Source organism: Diplotaxodon limnothrissa, linkage group LG18 (genome assembly GCF_057381915.1).
Source record: "Diplotaxodon limnothrissa isolate DT_005_m linkage group LG18, D_limnothrissa_male_GT1.1, whole genome shotgun sequence".
Taxonomy (NCBI): Eukaryota; Metazoa; Chordata; class Actinopteri; order Cichliformes; family Cichlidae; genus Diplotaxodon; species Diplotaxodon limnothrissa.
This window is the reverse complement of record NC_140613.1, coordinates 43,011,143-43,029,773: the sequence shown is the minus strand read 5'-3', so window position 1 is coordinate 43,029,773 and position 18,631 is coordinate 43,011,143. Positions and strand designations below refer to the sequence as shown.

Genomic DNA, 18,631 nt, shown 5'->3' with positions numbered 1-18,631 from the left:
CCTCCGGCAGGCTGTTCCACAGACGAGGACCATACCACTGAAAAGCTGCCTCTCCGTGAGTATGTGTCCTGACTTTAGGGACAATCAAAAGGCCAGTACCAGAGGACCTCAGGGTCCGCGAGGGTTCGTATGGTAAAAGCAGATCTGAGAGATAAGAAGGCCCAAGACCATTAAGACATTTAAAAACCAATAAAAGAACTTTAAAATCGATCCTGAAACACACGGGGAGCCAGTGCAGCGATTCTAAAACCGGTGTAATGTGGGCCCGCCCTCTGGTCTTCGTCAGCACACGAGCTGCCGAGTTTTGCAAGAGTTGTAAAGGTGAAATATTCTTCTTAGGAAGACCAGAGAGCAGGGCATTACAGTAATCAATGCGACTGGTAATAAAAGCATGCATCAGCATCTCCGTGTTGGCCCGAGAGAGAATAGGGCGACTCTGGCTATATTTTTTAGATGATAAAATCCAATTTTGGTTACATGTTTAACATGTGGGATAAAACCAAGCTCAGAGTCAAAAATAACACCCAGGTTTTGCACTTGTAGCGAAGGACATAGTGAAAATGCCTCTAATTTAGACAAGAGTTTCTCTCTCTGAGCCTCAGGACCGACAATTAAAACTTCAGTTTTGTCCTGGTTAAGCTGTAAAAAGTTTTCTGCCATCCAAGATCTTATATCCAAGACACAGTTAAAAAGGGCATCCATTGGTCTGGTGTCATCAGGAGACACGGAGATGTACAGCTGCGTGTCATCAGCGTAACTGTGGACGTTCACTCCATGCCTCCTGATGACACTGCCGAGAGGCAACATATACAAATTAAAAAGTACAGGGCCTAGAACCGACCCTTGAGGCACACCACATGTCATTTTATGGATCTTAGAGGAGCATGTATCCATACTCACCATAAAAGATCTGTCAGAGAGATAGGAAGTGAACCAGTTGTGTACAGCACCAGAGAGGCCCACCATGTGTTTTAGTCTGTTTAAAAGAATAGCGTGGTCTACTGTATCAAAGGCTGCGCTTAGATCCAGTAGCACCAGGACTGAGAGCTTTTGGGCGTCCCAGTTACATCTAAGATCATTTAAAACCTTTAGGAGAGCCGTCTCTGTGCTGTGGTTCACCCTAAATCCAGACTGGAATATCTCCAGGATCTGTCTATCATTGAGAAAATCAGTAATCTGAGTAAAAACAAGTTTTTCTAAGACTTTACTTAAAAATGGTGAGTTGGATACAGGTCTGTAGTTATTAAAATCATTACAATCCAAATTGCTCTTCTTCAGAAGGAGCCTCACCACCGCCGTTTTAAAGGCAGCAGGGAAGACACCCAACTGAAGAGAGCAATTCATCATGTATAAAAGCTCAGCCTCAAAAAATCCATAAAGTGTTTTAAAGAGTGAAGAAGGAATTGGATCTAAAAGACATGTGGTGGGTCTCACTGTGGAGAAAACCTTCTGAAAGTTCTCAGCATTAACCAGGACAAAGCTGTCCAGTGTCTCCTCAGGTACAATCGAGCCCTCAGATGTGTTTACAATCATATCGCGATTAGATAAAATATCAGATCTGATGGCGCTGATCTTTCCCCTGAAGTGGTCTGCAAACTGCTCACAGAGCGAGTCTGTGGGGGTTCTTTGGGAGCTTTTAAAATCAGGGTTAAATAAATGATCTATGGTGGAAAAGAGGACCTTGGGATTATTTTTGTTAATACTGATTATTTTGGCGAAGTATGAATTTCTTGACTTCCTTAATGTATTATTGTACATTTTAAGTTGCTCGGAAAATATTTGATGGTTGATATTATTTTTATTTTTCCTCCATCTCCTTTCTGCTGCCCTGCAATTTCTTTTGAGAGGACACACTCTGGACCTGGTCATCACCCATGGGCTGTCCACCAGCGTGTGTCCTCTGTTGTGAGTCGGCTGCGTGACGTGCTGGATAAAATCCAAACAGTGAAGAATGTTTAAGAATTCTTTTGTTGCAGGGTCAGAAGGATTATCTATGTGCAGGTTAAAATCACCGGTTAAAATTATCATATTATATTTTGAATGTATGTTTGTTAAAAATTCTGAGAATACCTTGATAAAAGCAGCGCTGTCTTTAGGTGGTCTATAAATTGTGACAGATAAAACTGGAGGGCTGCTGAAAACAATAGCATGGAATTCAAAAGTGGTAAAATGATCAAATAAAATTTGTTTGGTGGTGAGTGTGTTGTTGGCTAAAGATGCAGTCCCACCACCTCTCTCACCACTTCTAATAGAAAAAGAGAAATTAAAATTTGGTGGGGAGGCCTCAGTGAGAACAACTGGTGCATCCGAGCCCAGCCATGTTTCAGTTAAAAATAAACAGTCAAGTTTATTATCTAAAATTAAATCATTAATAATAAAAGACTTGTTCGACAGAGAGCGTACATTTAAAAGTGCCATACTGATTGAGACTGGTGGATTATTGACAATAGAGTTGAATGGATGTTGATATTTTTGAAGAGGCCGGAGGTTATTAATGTTTTTGGAGTTACTGGATTTATGATAATTCTGTTGCTCTCTGTTTGTGATTATGACGGGTATTGTGTTGACTGTGGGAGAGAAAGGTCCTAGTCCAGAGTTTTGTGTATTACTGTTAAAAGTGGAACAAATATAGGAGCTGGGACCAGGGGAACATCAGTCAGTGGCAGACAGTGGCGATGTGCGGGAGTGCTGTACGCCAAATGCCAAATTGGCGGACAGCAAACGGCGTCCCCAGGCGTTGAGGTGGAGCCCGTCTGCCCCAAAAAGATGCCTCCTCTCCCAGAAGGCATCAAAGTTGTTAATAAAACCCACGTCGTGGGAGACACAGGCAGAGGAAAGCCAGGTGTTAAGGCTGAGCAGCCGGCTGAAACGGCCTATCCCTCTGCCACAGGTGGGGGTGGGCCCAGAGATAAAAGCACTCACCTGCAACTGACCAAGAAGGCTGAAGAGTTCGAGGAAGTCCAACTTCAGCAGCTCAGATTGCTGTTTGGGGATATCATTGGTGCCGATGTGGATGATGAGCCGGTTAACCTGTGGGTGGGATGCCAGAATGTTGGGAATTCTGTCCACTATGTCAACAACAGTGGCTCCCGGGAACGACAGCGTGAGCGCCCCCCTCATCCGCACGTTCCTGACGATGGAATCCCCGAGGACCAGCGTGGAGAGAGGAGGTGCCACCGAGGGCTGTTGGCCATCTGAGACGCCCGCGCCGCGACACCGGGGGTGTTCAGATGGAGATGCGCCAGCCGGACTGCGTGAGTGACTCCCAGGTAGCCGCGCCGTGGGTCCTCTTCTCCGAGGAGCCGGGGTAAAGCACAGCTCTCCGCGGTGAGTTTGCACCACAGCGTCGGGTTGCCCGCCGCGGCTCCGGGGGCGTAGTGGTGGAGATGGCGCAGACCTCAGCGACACAGCGGGATGGCGAGGGCTAGCGGTCAGAGGAGGAAAGTCCACAGGATCCAGGACATTGAATTTATTCTCCAATACTACCGCACCGGAGGGGTGAGGGTGCGAGAGACGGATCCTCCTGCCCCCTCTGCAGCCACCACGCGTCTCAACCATGGTCCATGGCGCTGGTTGGAGTGGAGTGGAGCTGACCAGAGCCTTGGGTCTGGCCCCTAGCTGAAACCAGGAGTTCTCGTCCTTGGCAGAAGCACCAGCGACGCAAGTTGAGAGCCTGTGTTGACTGTTGGGGGGATCTTGGGACACAGCAGCTGGATGGTGCACTGTGTCGGCTAGCTCAGCGCTAGTAGCGGTGGTTTGAGCTTTGCCAAGGAGGATCGTGTCAAGTTCGCATTCAGCCCCCTGGATTTGGTATAGCGTGGATATCCTTTGCTCCAGCTTGATCACTTGTTGACTCAGGTTGATGCAGCTTTCACAGCTGGATGTTGAGGTAAGTGGTGCCATTCCGGAATCTCGTACCGGTGACAGCATCAAAAACAAAAACAGACACTGCCACTTTAGCTTACGTTAGCTAAAAAGTCAGTCGTGACGCAGCAAGAAAAGAGTTTTCAGATCAATATCCAGCAAATGCAAAACCAAGCTTTCGTCAGCCTTGATAACTTTTAGCCGAGCAAAATATCACAGATCCGCACGGAGGTTACGGTGGAAGTCTACCTCCTCTTCATGTCACTTCATGTGACATGTGAAATGGCTTCCCAATGATCAGTGTGGGTCATCCTTCACCACTGCAGGTCAGCTTAAAAGACACAAACGAGTCCACACAGGAGAGAAACCATACAAGTGATGTGTGACACCAATTTGTCTTTCTAAAATAACATTTTTGATTTTGTGAAAGAGTCACATGACTCATTGAGTGATGCCATTGACTGCACAGTCCCTGCCACGCAATCTGTATATGTCACATTTTGAGATTGCCTTGGAAACCTTACTGGGCAGGTACTAAAAAAATACCTGTAACCAGGTACTATCACCTAATGGAAACTTTAAAGATCGAGCTGAGTCAAGTTAAGCAGAGCTAGGTAGGTGCAAGTGGAAAAGGGCTATTAGAGATCACAAAGTCTGATCGAAATTGAGGCCATTCAATTTCGTTGTAAAGACGTTAAACTACATATGTGAAGGTCTCATAATGGTTTCACCTGAAACCTCTGCTGATAATTACCCACGCCTTTTTTCCACCCCTTGGCTCATGTGATGTGTTTCATAGTTGGTCAACGACCCTGGTAAAGACAACCCGCTCTGGGTTTTAAATACCTGGGACTCTCCAACGTTTAGTTTTAGATCTAACGAAGGTTCTCATAGGAGAGGTGAAAGGTCTTCAAGGCACTTAGAGAATTCCAGCTGCTTTCTTTCAAAACTCATCAGACTACCATGACGTGGATTACTGGGAACCCTTTTTTGTCATTCACTGTGTGCAGTCCCTCTGGAGTCATCCCTGTTGGAGCTTGTCAGTAGCAAAGGCCTGAAGGTACAAAAATGAATACTGAAGAGAGCTTAAAAACATTCCTGCTTGAATTTGAAGGCCGATTTAAGTCTATTCTTTCAGAGTTGCAGACTTAAACGCAGGCTACCTGTGGCTCGTTGGTCTAGGCGTATGATTCTCGCTTAGGGTGCGAGAGGTCCCGGGTTCAAATCCCGGACGAGCCCCCTTAAAATCACAGGCTCTTACCTTCATGGAATTCTTTGGTAAGACACATTCCTTCTGGTTTATTGTAAATGTGTTGGGTGCCAAACCATTCAATGTGATCTGTGACACCAATTTGTCTTTCTAAAATAACGTTTTTGATTTTGTGAAGGAGTCACTCTCATGACTCATTGAGTGATGCCATTGACTGCACAGTCCCTGCCACGCAATCTGTATATGTCACATTTTGAGATTGCCTTGGAAACCTTACTGGGCAGGTACTAAAAAAATACCTGTAACCAGGTACTATCACCTAATGGAAACTTTAAAGATCGAGCTGAGTCAAGTTAAGCCAAGCTAGGTAGGTGCAAGTGGAAAAGGGCTATTAGAGATCACAAAGTCTGATCGAAATTGAGGCCATTCAATTTCGGTGTAAAGACGTTAAACTACATATGTGAAGGTCTCATAATGGTTTAACCTCTGCTGATAATTACCCACACCTTTTTTCCACCCCTTGGCTCATGTGATGTGTTTCATAGTTGGTCAACGACCCTGGTAAAGACAACCCGCTCTGGGTTTTAAATACCTGGGACTCTCCAACGTTTAGTTTTAGATCTAACGAAGGTTCTCAGAGGAGAGGTGAAAGGTCTTCAAGGCACTTAGAGAATTCCAGCTGCTTTCTTTCAAAACTCATCAGACTACCATGACGTGGATGACTGGGAACCCTTTTTTCTCATTTACTGTGTGCAGTCCCTCTGGAGTCATCCCTGTTGGAGCTTGTCAGTAGCAAAGTCCTGAAGGTACAAAAATGAATACTGAAGAGAGCTTAACACCATTCCTGCTTGAATTTGAAGGCCGATTTAAATCTATCCTTTCAGAGTTGCAGACTTGAACGCAGGCCTCCTGTGGCTCGTTGGTCTAGGCGTATGATTCTCGCTTAGGGTGCGAGAGGTCCCGGGTTCAAATCCCGGACGAGCCCCCTTAAAATCACAATCTCTTACCTTCATGGAATTCTTTGCTAAGACACATTCCTTCTGGGGCATTGTAAATGTGTTGTGTGCCAAACCTTTCAATGTGATGTGTGACACCAATTTGTCTTTCTAAAATAATGTTTTTGATTTTGTGAAGGAGTCACTCTCATGACTCATTGAGTGATGCCATTGACTGCACAGTCCCTGCCACGCAATCTGTATATGTCACATTTTGAGATTGCCTTGGAAACCTTACAGGGCAGGTACTAAAAAATACCTGTAACCAGGTACTATCACCTAATGGAAACTTTAAAGATCGAGCTGAGTCAAGTTAAGCCAAGCTAGGTAGGTGCAAGTGGAAAAGGGCTATTAGAGATCACAAAGTCTGATCGAAATTGAGGCCATTCAATTTCGGTGTAAAGACGTTAAACTACATAAGATAAGATAAGATAACCTTTATTAGTCCCACACGTGGGAAATTTGTTTTGTCACAGCAGGAAGTGGACAGTGCAAAAGTTATGAGGCAAAAATTAGAATACAATAAGAATAAATACAGTACACAACTGTACAGAATAGAATAAAATAAAATACTATATACAGTAGAATAAAATAAAATAAATATACAATAAGATAAAAATAGAATACAAATACAAATACTATATACAACTGAGTAAAAATACAACGATGACAGAAAGGATTATTGCACTTAGTATTATTGCATATGTATGGATGTGTGTGCTTGATCAGTTAAAGTCTTTATTATGGAGTCTGACAGCAGTGGGGAGGAAAGACCTGCGAAATCTCTCCGTCCCACACCGTGGGTGCCGCAGTCTCCCACTGAAGGAGCTGCTCAGTGCTGTCACAGTCTGCTGCATGGGGTGGGAGACGTTGTCCATCAGGGATGACAGCTTAGCCACCGTTCTCCTGTCACTCACCACCTCCACTGGGTCCAGAGGGCATCCTAGAACAGAGCTGGCCCTTCGGATCACCCTGTTCAGTCTCTTCCTGTCCCCAGCAGAGATGCTGCCGCCCCAGCAGACCACGCCATAAAAGATAGCAGAAGCCACCACAGAGTCATAGAATTTCTTCAGGAGTGGGCCCTCCACTCCAAACGACCTGAGTCTCCGCAGCAGGTACAGCCTGCTCTGCCCTTTCCTGTAGAGGGCGTTTGAGTTATGAGTCCAGTCCAGTCTATTGTTCAGATGAACACCAAGGTACCTGTAGCTGTCCACAGCCTCAATGTCCATACCTTGGATGTTCAGTGGTTGCAGTGGAGAATGCTTGTGCCTGCGGAAGTCTACCACCAGTTCCTTGGTTTTACTGGCGTTGATCTGGAGGTAGTTCAGCTGGCACCAGTCCACAAAGTCTTGGGTCAGACCTCTGTACTCCTTGTCGTCCCCATCAGTGATGAGGCCGACTATTGCAGAGTCATCAGAGAACTTCTGCAGGAAGCACTGGGTGGAGTTGTGGGAGAAGTCTGCAGTGTAGATGGTGAAGAGGAACTGAGCCAGAACCGTTCCCTGTGGGGCCCCCGTACTGCAGACGACCCTGTCCGACACACAGCCCTGAGTCCTCACATACTGTGGTCGGTCGGTGAGGTAGTCCAGGATCCAGGTATTGAGGTGATGGTCCACTCCAGAGTTCACCAGCTTGTCCTTTAGAACCGAGGGAAGAATGGTGTTGAAGGCACTGGAGAAATCAAAGAACATGATTCTCACAGTGCTTCCAGCGGTCTCCAGGTGAGCGAGGGAACGATGTAGGAGGTGAATGACGGCATCATCCGCTCCAATGCCAGGCTGGTAGGCAAACTGAAGTGGGTCCAGTGATGAGCTTATTAGGCGCCGAAGCTGAGCCAGGACCAACCGCTCCAGGGTCTTCATCAGGTGGGATGTCAGAGCCACCGGCCTGTAGCTGTTGAGGTCCTTGGGGCGTGAAGTCTTTGGCACTGGTACAACACAGGAGGTTTTCCAGAGCTGTGGAACTCTTCCCAACCTCAGGCTCAGGTTGAAGAGGTGCTCCATCACCCCACACAGTTGGTCCGCGCAGGACCTGACGACCCTCGAGCTGATGCCATCTGGACCCGCTGCCTTCTTGCCATTAATCCTCCTCAGTTCCCTCCTAACCTGGGTGGCTGAGAGAGACAGGCTGGAGCCTTGTGTTGAGTGTGTATTGGATGCTGTTGTTGGGGGTGGGGGGGAGTGAGCAGGGTGAATAGAGGAGGTGTGAAGTGTCTGAGGTGGAACAGCAGCAGTGGGGGTGGGTGAGTCTGCAGCCGATGTTGCAGACTGCCTCATGGCTGAGTCAAATCTGTTGAAGAAATGATTCAGTTCATTTGCCCATCTCACATCCCTCCCAGGCAGAGAGTTCTGCTGTTTGTGGCCCGAGATGGTTCTGAGGCCTCTCCAGACTTCACCAACGTTGTTTTGTTGAAGCTGGTTCTCCATCTTCTGCCTGTAGCTCTCCTTCCCATTCCTTATCAGTCCCCTCAGCTCTCTCTGCACCCTTTTCAACTCCTCTTTGTCTCTGGATTTGAAGGCCCTCCTCTTCTGCTTGAGGACGGTTTTAATTTCTGGGGTAATCCAAGGTTTGTTGTTGGAGAAACACCGTACAGTCCTGGTAGGTACAGTGTTATCCACACAGAAGTTTATATAGTCAGTAATGCATGTAGTAAGGCTGTCGATGTCCTCACCGTGGTCATCACAAATCACCTCCCACACAGTCGACTCAAAACAATCCTTAAGAGCCTCCTCGCTCTCCTCTGACCATCTCTGTACAGTGCGGGTGGCTGGTGGCTCCCTGCGCACTAAGGGCTCATACACAGGGACAAGGTGCACCAGGTTGTGATCAGATCTGCCCAGGGGAGGGAGAGGTGATGAACTGTATGCCTCTCCTGCATTGGCATACAGTAAGTCCAGTGTTTTATTGACTCTGGTTGGGCAGGTCACATACTGGGTGAAGGTGGGCAGTGTGGAGTCCAGTGAGGCATGATTGAAGTCCCCTGATATTATGTGAAGATCTCATAATGGTTTCACCTGAAACCTCTGCTGATAATTACCCACGCCTTTTTTCCACCCCTTGGCTCATGTGATGTGTTTCATAGTTGGTCAACGACCCTGGTAAAGACAACCCGCTCTGGGTTTTAAATACCTGGGACTCTCCAACGTTTAGTTTTAGATCTAACGAAGGTTCTCAGAGGAGAGGTGAAAGGTCTTCAATGCACTTAGAGAATTCCAGCTGCTTTCTTTCAAAGCTCATCAGACTACCATGACTTGGATGATTGGGAACCCTTTTTTCTCATTCACTGTGTGCAGTCCCTCTGGAGTCATCCCTGTTGGAACTTGTCAGTAGCAAAGGCCTGAAGGTACAAAAATGAATACTGAAGAGAGCTTAAAAACATTCCTGCTTGAATTTGAAGGCCGATTTAAGTCTATCCTTTCAGAGTTGCAGACTTAAACGCAGGCTTCCTGTGGCTCGTTGGTCTAGGCGTATGATTCTCGCTTTGGGTGCGAGAGGTCCCGGGTTCAAATCCCGGACGAGCCCCCTTAAAATCACAGGCTCTTAGCTTCATGGAATTCTTTGGTAAGACACATTCCTTCTGGGGCATTGTAAATGTGTTGGGTGCCAAACCTTTCAATGTGATGTGTGACACCAATTTGTCTTTCTAAAATAACGTTTTTGATTTTGTGAAAGAGTCACTCTCATGACTCATTGAGTGATGCCATTGACTGCACAGTCCCTGGCACGCAATCTGTATATGTCACATTTTGAGATTGCCTTGGAAACCTTACTGGGCAGGTACTAAAAAAATACCTGTAACCAGGTACTATCACCTAATGGAAACTTTAAAGATCGAGCTGAGTCAAGTTAAGCCAAGCTAGGTAGGTGCAAGTGGAAAAGGGCTATTAGAGATCACAAAGTCTGATCGAAATTGAGGCCATTCAATTTCGGTGTAAAGACGTTAAACTACATATGTGAAGGTCTCATAATGGTTTGACCTCTGCTGATAATTACCCACACCTTTTTTCCACCCCTTGGCTCATGTGATGTGTTTCATAGTTGGTCAACGACCCTGGTAAAGACAACCCCCTCTGGGGTTTAAATACCTGGGACTCTCCAACGTTTAGTTTTAGATCTAACGAAGGTTCTCAGAGGAGAGGTGAAAGGTCTTCAAGGCACTTAGAGAATTCCAGCTGCTTTCTTTCAAAGCTCATCAGACTACCATGACGTGGATGACTGGGAACCCTTTTTTCTCATTCATTGTGTGCAGTCCCTCTGGAGTCATCCCTGTTGGAGCTTGTCAGTAGCAAAGGCCTGAAGGTACAAAAATGAATACTGAAGAGAGCTTAAAAACATTCCTGCTTGAATTTGAAGGCTGATTTAAGTCTATCCTTTCAGAGTTGCAGACTTAAACGCAGGCTTCCTGTGGCTCGTTGGTCTAGGCGTATGATTCTCACTTTGGGTGCGAGAGGTCCCGGGTTCAAATCCCGGACGAGCCCCCTTAAAATCACAAGCTCTTACCTTCATAGAATTCTTCGGTAAGACACATTCCTTCTGGGGCATTGTAAATGTGTTGTGTGCCAAACCTTTCAATGTTATGTGTGACACCAATTTGTCTTTCTAAAATAACGTTTTTGATTTTGTGAAGGAGTCACTCTCATGACCCATTGAGTGATGCCATTGACTGCACAGTCCCTGCCACGCAATCTGTATATGTCACATTTTGAGATTGCCTTGGAAACCTTACTGGGCAGGTACTAAAATATACCTGTTACCAGGTACTATCACCTAATGGAAACTTTAAAGATCGGGCTGAGTCAAGTTAAGCCAAGCTAGGTAGGTACAAGTGGAAAAGGGCTATTAGAGATCACAAAGTCTGATCGAAATTGAGGCCATTCAATTTCGGTGTAAAGACGTTAAACTACATATGTGAAGGTCTCATAATGGTTTCACCTGAAACCTCTGCTGATAATCACCCACGCCTTTTTTCCACCCCTTGGCTCATGTGATGTGTTTCATAGTTGGTCAACGACCCTGGTAAAGACAACCCCCTCTGGGGTTTAAATACCTGGGACTCTCCAACGTTTAGTTTTAGATCTAACGAAGGTTCTCAGAGGAGAGGTGAAAGGTCTTCAAGGCACTTAGAGAATTCCAGCTGCTTTCTTTCAAAGCTCATCAGACTACCATGACGTGGATGACTGGGAACCCTTTTTTCTCATTCACTGTGTGCAGTCCCTCTGGAGTCATCCCTGTTGGAGCTTGTCAGTAGCAAATGCCTGAAGGTACAAAAATGAATACTGAAGAGAGCTTAAAAACATTCCTGCTTGAATTTGAAGGCCGATTTAAGTCTATCCTTTCAGAGTTGCAGACTTAAACGCAGGCTTCCTATGGCTCGTTGGTCTAGGCGTATGATTCTCGCTTTGGGTGCGAGAGGTCCCGGGTTCAAATCCCGGACGAGCCCCCTTAAAATCACAAGCTCTTACCTTCATGGAATTCTTTGGTAAGACACATTCCTTCTGGGGCATTGTAAAAGTGTTGTGTGCCAAACCTTTCAATGTTATGTGTGACACCAATTTGTCTTTCTAAAATAACGTTTTTGATTTTGTGAAGGAGTCACTCTCATGACCCATTGAGTGATGCCATTGACTGCACAGTCCCTGCCATGCAATCTGTATATGTCACATTTTGAGATTGCCTTGGAAACCTTACTGGGCAGGTACTAAAATATACCTGTTACCAGGTACTATCACCTAATGGAAACTTTAAAGATCGGGCTGAGTCAAGTTAAGCCAAGCTAGGTAGGTGCAAGTGGAAAAGGGCTATTAGAGATCACAAAGTCTGATCGAAATTGAGGCCATTCAATTTCGGTGTAAAGACGTTAAACTACATATGTGAAGGTCTCATAATGGTTTGACCTCTGCTGATAATTACCCACACCTTTTTTCCACCCCTTGGCTCATGTGATGTGTTTCATAGTTGGTCAACGACCCTGGTAAAGACAACCCGCTCTGGGTTTTAAATACCTGGGACTCTCCAACGTTTAGTTTTAGATCTAACGAAGGTTCTCAGAGGAGAGGTGAAAGGTCTTCAATGCACTTAGAGAATTCCAGCTGCTTTCTTTCAAAGCTCATCAGACTACCATGACGTGGATGACTGGGAACCCTTTTTTCTCATTTACTGTGTGCAGTCCCTCTGGAGTCATCCCTGTTGGAGCTTGTCAGTAGCAAAGTCCTGAAAGTACAAAAATGAATACTGAAGAGAGCTTAAAAACATTCCTGCTTGAATTTGAAGGCCGATTTAAGTCTATCCTTTCAGAGTTGCAGACTTAAACGCAGGCTTCCTGTGGCTCGTTGGTCTAGGCGTATGATTCTCGCTTTGGGTGCGAGAGGTCCCGGGTTCAAATCCCGGACGAGCCCCCTTAAAATCACAGGCTCTTAGCTTCATGGAATTCTTTGGTAAGACATATTCCTTCTGGGGCATTGTAAATGTGTTGGGTGCCAAACCATTCAATGTTATGTCTGACACCAATTTGTCTTTCTAAAATAACGTTTTTGATTTTGTGAAAGAGTCACTCTCATGACTCATTGAGTGATGCCATTGACTGCACAGTCCCTGCCACGCAATCTGTATATGTCACATTTTGAGATTGCCTTGGAAACCTTACTGGGCAGGTACTAAAAAAATACCTGTAACCAGGTACTATCACCTAATGGAAACTTTAAAGATCGAGCTGAGTCAAGTTAAGCCAAGCTAGGTAGGTGCAAGTGGAAAAGGGCTATTAGAGATCACAAAGTCTGATCGAAATTGAGGCCATTCAATTTCGGTGTAAAGACGTTAAACTACATATGTGAAGGTCTCATAATGGTTTGACCTCTGCTGATAATTACCCACACCTTTTTTCCACCCCTTGGCTCATGTGATGTGTTTCATAGTTGGTCAACGACCCTGGTAAAGACAACCCGCTCTGGGTTTTAAATACCTGGGACTCTCCAACGTTTAGTTTTAGATCTAACGAAGGTTCTCAGAGGAGAGGTGAAAGGTCTTCAAGGCACTTAGAGAATTCCAGCTGCTTTCTTTCAAAGCTCATCAGACTACCATGACGTGGATGACTGGGAACCCTTTTTTCTCATTCACTGTGTGCAGTCCCTCTGGAGTCATCCCTGTTGGAGCTTGTCAGTAGCAAAGGCCTGAAGGTACAAAAATGAATACTGAAGAGAACTTAACACCATTCCTGCTTGAATTTGAAGGCCGATATAAGTCTATCCTTTCAGAGTTGCAGACTTGAACGCAGGCCTCCTGTGGCTCGTTGGTCTAGGCATATGATTCTCGCTTAGGGTGCGAGAGGTCCCGGGTTCAAATCCCGGACGAGCCCCCTTAAAATCACAAGCTCTTACCTTCATGGAATTCTTTGGTAAGACACATTCCTTCTGGGGCATTGTAAATGTGTTGGGTACCAAACCTTTCAATCAATCTTTATTTATAAAGCACTTTTCATACAGAAAAAATGTAGCACAAAGTGCTTTACATAGTTAAAAGCAGCCCACCCCACCCTCCAACTCACTCCCCACACTCTCAATACACATATATCCCCCCCCCCACACACACACACACACACACACATACACACACGCGCACACTTAAAGAGTAAAAATTGGGCTGGGCTCGCATGAGCCAAGTGAGGAAACATTATAACAGAGAGCCGTCTGCACCGGGAGCCGGTCACAGACCGCAGCCTCCGGGCTGGGCACACAGCGGGAGGGAGGCAAAGGAGCCCCCCAACCAGGCTGAGAGGACCCCAGAGACCCAGCAGCCACGGTCAATAACAGCCCCGGTGCAGAGAGCGCCCTCCGAGGAAACACTGGAGATATGACGCAATACGATGTATACAGGGTAAAATGATAAAATAAATAAGAACAGGATACAATATAAATATAAATAGAGTAAGAAGATTAAAAAATGAATAAGAATAAAATCAAAAAATATTAGGTAAATCCTAAATTAATAATAGAATAACAGGATAGAATAAGCATAAAATAAATAAACGCTAAGTAAAAGCTAAATTAAAAAGGTGGGTCTTGAGCCTGTTCTTAAAAACATGTACGTTCTCTGCGGCCCTGAGCTCCTCCGGCAGGCTGTTCCACAGACGAGGACCATACCACTGAAAAGCTGCCTCTCCGTGAGTATGTGTCCTGACTTTAGGGACAATCAAAAGGCCAGTACCAGAGGACCTCAGGGTCCGCGAGGGTTCGTATGGTAAAAGCAGATCTGAGAGATAAGAAGGCCCAAGACCATTAAGACATTTAAAAACCAATAAAAGAACTTTAAAATCGATCCTGAAACACACGGGGAGCCAGTGCAGCGATTCTAAAACCGGTGTAATGTGGGCCCGCCCTCTGGTCTTCGTCAGCACACGAGCTGCCGAGTTTTGCAAGAGTTGTAAAGGTGAAATATTCTTCTTAGGAAGACCAGAGAGCAGGGCATTACAGTAATCAATGCGACTGGTAATAAAAGCATGCATCAGCATCTCCGTGTTGGCCCGAGAGAGAATAGGGCGACTCTGGCTATATTTTTTAGATGATAAAATCCAATTTTGGTTACATGTTTAACATGTGGGATAAAACCAAGCTCAGAGTCAAAAATAACACCCAGGTTTTGCACTTGTAGCGAAGGACATAGTGAAAATGCCTCTAATTTAGACAAGAGTTTCTCTCTCTGAGCCTCAGGACCGACAATTAAAACTTCAGTTTTGTCCTGGTTAAGCTGTAAAAAGTTTTCTGCCATCCAAGATCTTATATCCAAGACACAGTTAAAAAGGGCATCCATTGGTCTGGTGTCATCAGGAGACACGGAGATGTACAGCTGCGTGTCATCAGCGTAACTGTGGATGTTCACTCCATGCCTCCTGATGACACTGCCGAGAGGCAACATATACAAATTAAAAAGTACAGGGCCTAGAACCGACCCTTGAGGCACACCACATGTCATTTTATGGATCTTAGAGGAGCATGTATCCATACTCACCATAAAAGATCTGTCAGAGAGATAGGAAGTGAACCAGTTGTGTACAGCACCAGAGAGGCCCACCATGTGTTTTAGTCTGTTTAAAAGAATAGCGTGGTCTACTGTATCAAAGGCTGCGCTTAGATCCAGTAGCACCAGGACTGAGAGCTTTTGGGCGTCCCAGTTACATCTAAGATCATTTAAAACCTTTAGGAGAGCCGTCTCTGTGCTGTGGTTCACCCTAAATCCAGACTGGAATATCTCCAGGATCTGTCTATCATTGAGAAAATCAGTAATCTGAGTAAAAACAAGTTTTTCTAAGACTTTACTTAAAAATGGTGAGTTGGATACAGGTCTGTAGTTATTAAAATCATTACAATCCAAATTGCTCTTCTTCAGAAGGAGCCTCACCACCGCCGTTTTAAAGGCAGCAGGGAAGACACCCAACTGAAGAGAGCAATTCATCATGTATAAAAGCTCAGCCTCAAAAAATCCATAAAGTGTTTTAAAGAGTGAAGAAGGAATTGGATCTAAAAGACATGTGGTGGGTCTCACTGTGGAGAAAACCTTCTGAAAGTTCTCAGCATTAACCAGGACAAAGCTGTCCAGTGTCTCCTCAGGTACAATCGAGCCCTCAGATGTGTTTACAATCATATCGCGATTAGATAAAATATCAGATCTGATGGCGCTGATCTTTCCCCTGAAGTGGTCTGCAAACTGCTCACAGAGCGAGTCTGTGGGGGTTCTTTGGGAGCTTTTAAAATCAGGGTTAAATAAATGATCTATGGTGGAAAAGAGGACCTTGGGATTATTTTTGTTAATACTGATTATTTTGGCGAAGTATGAATTTCTTGACTTCCTTAATGTATTATTGTACATTTTAAGTTGCTCGGAAAATATTTGATGGTTGATATTATTTTTATTTTTCCTCCATCTCCTTTCTGCTGCCCTGCAATTTCTTTTGAGAGGACACACTCTGGACCTGGTCATCACCCATGGGCTGTCCACCAGCGTGTGTCCTCTGTTGTGAGTCGGCTGCGTGACGTGCTGGATAAAATCCAAACAGTGAAGAATGTTTAAGAATTCTTTTGTTGCAGGGTCAGAAGGATTATCTATGTGCAGGTTAAAATCACCGGTTAAAATTATCATATTATATTTTGAATGTATGTTTGTTAAAAATTCTGAGAATACCTTGATAAAAGCAGCGCTGTCTTTAGGTGGTCTATAAATTGTGACAGATAAAACTGGAGGGCTGCTGAAAACAATAGCATGGAATTCAAAAGTGGTAAAATGATCAAATAAAATTTGTTTGGTGGTGAGTGTGTTGTTGGCTAAAGATGCAGTCCCACCACCTCTCTCACCACTTCTAATAGAAAAAGAGAAATTAAAATTTGGTGGGGAGGCCTCAGTGAGAACAACTGGTGCATCCGAGCCCAGCCATGTTTCAGTTAAAAATAAACAGTCAAGTTTATTATCTAAAATTAAATCATTAATAATAAAAGACTTGTTCGACAGAGAGCGTACATTTAAAAGTGCCATACTGATTGAGACTGGTGGATTATTGACAATAGAGTTGAATGGATGTTGATATTTTTGAAGAGGCCGGAGGTTATTAATGTTTTTGGAGTTACTGGATTTATGATAATTCTGTTGCTCTCTGTTTGTGATTATGACGGGTATTGTGTTGACTGTGGGAGAGAAAGGTCCTAGTCCAGAGTTTTGTGTATTACTGTTAAAAGTGGAACAAATATAGGAGCTGGGACCAGGGGAACATCAGTCAGTGGCAGACAGTGGCGATGTGCGGGAGTGCTGTACGCCAAATGCCAAATTGGCGGACAGCAAACGGCGTCCCCAGGCGTTGAGGTGGAGCCCGTCTGCCCCAAAAAGATGCCTCCTCTCCCAGAAGGCATCAAAGTTGTTAATAAAACCCACGCCGTGGGAGACACAGGCAGAGGAAAGCCAGGTGTTAAGGCTGAGCAGCCGGCTGAAACGGCCTATCCCTCTGCCACAGGTGGGGGTGGGCCCAGAGATAAAAGCACTCACCTGCAACTGACCAAGAAGGCTGAAGAGTTCGAGGAAGTCCAACTTCAGCAGCTCAGATTGCTGTTTGGGGATATCATTGGTGCCGATGTGGATGATGAGCCGGTTAACCTGTGGGTGGGATGCCAGAATGTTGGGAATTCTGTCCACTATGTCAACAACAGTGGCTCCCGGGAACGACAGCGTGAGCGCCCCCCTCATCCGCACGTTCCTGACGATGGAATCCCCGAGGACCAGCGTGGAGAGAGGAGGTGCCACCGAGGGCTGTTGGCCATCTGAGACGCCCGCGCCGCGACACCGGGGGTGTTCAGATGGAGATGCGCCAGCCGGACTGCGTGAGTGACTCCCAGGTAGCCGCGCCGTGGGTCCTCTTCTCCGAGGAGCCGGGGTAAAGCACAGCTCTCCGCGGTGAGTTTGCACCACAGCGTCGGGTTGCCCGCCGCGGCTCCGGGGGCGTAGTGGTGGAGATGGCGCAGACCTCAGCGACACAGCGGGATGGCGAGGGCTAGCGGTCAGAGGAGGAAAGTCCACAGGATCCAGGACATTGAATTTATTCTCCAATACTACCGCACCGGAGGGGTGAGGGTGCGAGAGACGGATCCTCCTGCCCCCTCTGCAGCCACCACGCGTCTCAACCATGGTCCATGGCGCTGGTTGGAGTGGAGTGGAGCTGACCAGAGCCTTGGGTCTGGCCCCTAGCTGAAACCAGGAGTTCTCGTCCTTGGCAGAAGCACCAGCGACGCAAGTTGAGAGCCTGTGTTGACTGTTGGGGGGATCTTGGGACACAGCAGCTGGATGGTGCACTGTGTCGGCTAGCTCAGCGCTAGTAGCGGTGGTTTGAGCTTTGCCAAGGAGGATCGTGTCAAGTTCGCATTCAGCCCCCTGGATTTGGTATAGCGTGGATATCCTTTGCTCCAGCTTGATCACTTGTTGACTCAGGTTGATGCAGCTTTCACAGCTGGATGTTGAGGTAAGTGGTGCCATTCCGGAATCTCGTACCGGTGACAGCATCAAAAACAAAAACAGACACTGCCACTTTAGCTTACGTTAGCTAAAAAGTCAGTCGTGACGCAGCAAGAAAAGAGTTTTCAGATCAATATCCAGCAAATGCAAAACCAAGCTTTCGTCAGCCTTGATAACTTTTAGCCGAGCAAAATATCACAGATCCGCACGGAGGTTACGGTGGAAGTCTACCTCCTCTTCATGTCACTTCATGTGACATGTGAAATGGCTTCCCAATGATCAGTGTGGGTCATCCTTCACCACTGCAGGTCAGCTTAAAAGACACAAACGAGTCCACACAGGAGAGAAACCATACAAGTGATGTGTGACACCAATTTGTCTTTCTAAAATAACATTTTTGATTTTGTGAAAGAGTCACATGACTCATTGAGTGATGCCATTGACTGCACAGTCCCTGCCACGCAATCTGTATATGTCACATTTTGAGATTGCCTTGGAAACCTTACTGGGCAGGTACTAAAAAAATACCTGTAACCAGGTACTATCACCTAATGGAAACTTTAAAGATCGAGCTGAGTCA

The 18,631-nt window shown here is 45.8% G+C and overlaps 6 non-coding genes across 6 annotated transcripts; all 6 read left to right on the top strand.

The window, feature by feature from the left end:
- Nucleotides 1-5,031: 5,031 nt before the first annotated feature.
- trnap-agg (transfer RNA proline (anticodon AGG)) lies at nucleotides 5,032-5,103 on the top strand. The gene has a single exon. It is a non-coding gene; the product is annotated as a tRNA-Pro (tRNA).
- An 884-nt stretch (nucleotides 5,104-5,987) lies between these two features.
- On the top strand, nucleotides 5,988-6,059 carry trnap-agg (transfer RNA proline (anticodon AGG)). The gene has a single exon. It is a non-coding gene; the product is annotated as a tRNA-Pro (tRNA).
- Nucleotides 6,060-9,519: 3,460 nt separating this feature from the next.
- On the top strand, nucleotides 9,520-9,591 carry trnap-ugg (transfer RNA proline (anticodon UGG)). The gene has a single exon. It is a non-coding gene; the product is annotated as a tRNA-Pro (tRNA).
- Nucleotides 9,592-11,437: 1,846 nt separating this feature from the next.
- On the top strand, nucleotides 11,438-11,509 carry trnap-ugg (transfer RNA proline (anticodon UGG)). Its single transcript has one exon. It is a non-coding gene; the product is annotated as a tRNA-Pro (tRNA).
- An 883-nt stretch (nucleotides 11,510-12,392) lies between these two features.
- trnap-ugg (transfer RNA proline (anticodon UGG)) lies at nucleotides 12,393-12,464 on the top strand. Its single transcript has one exon. It is a non-coding gene; the product is annotated as a tRNA-Pro (tRNA).
- An 884-nt stretch (nucleotides 12,465-13,348) lies between these two features.
- trnap-agg (transfer RNA proline (anticodon AGG)) lies at nucleotides 13,349-13,420 on the top strand. The gene has a single exon. It is a non-coding gene; the product is annotated as a tRNA-Pro (tRNA).
- Nucleotides 13,421-18,631: the final 5,211 nt, after the last annotated feature.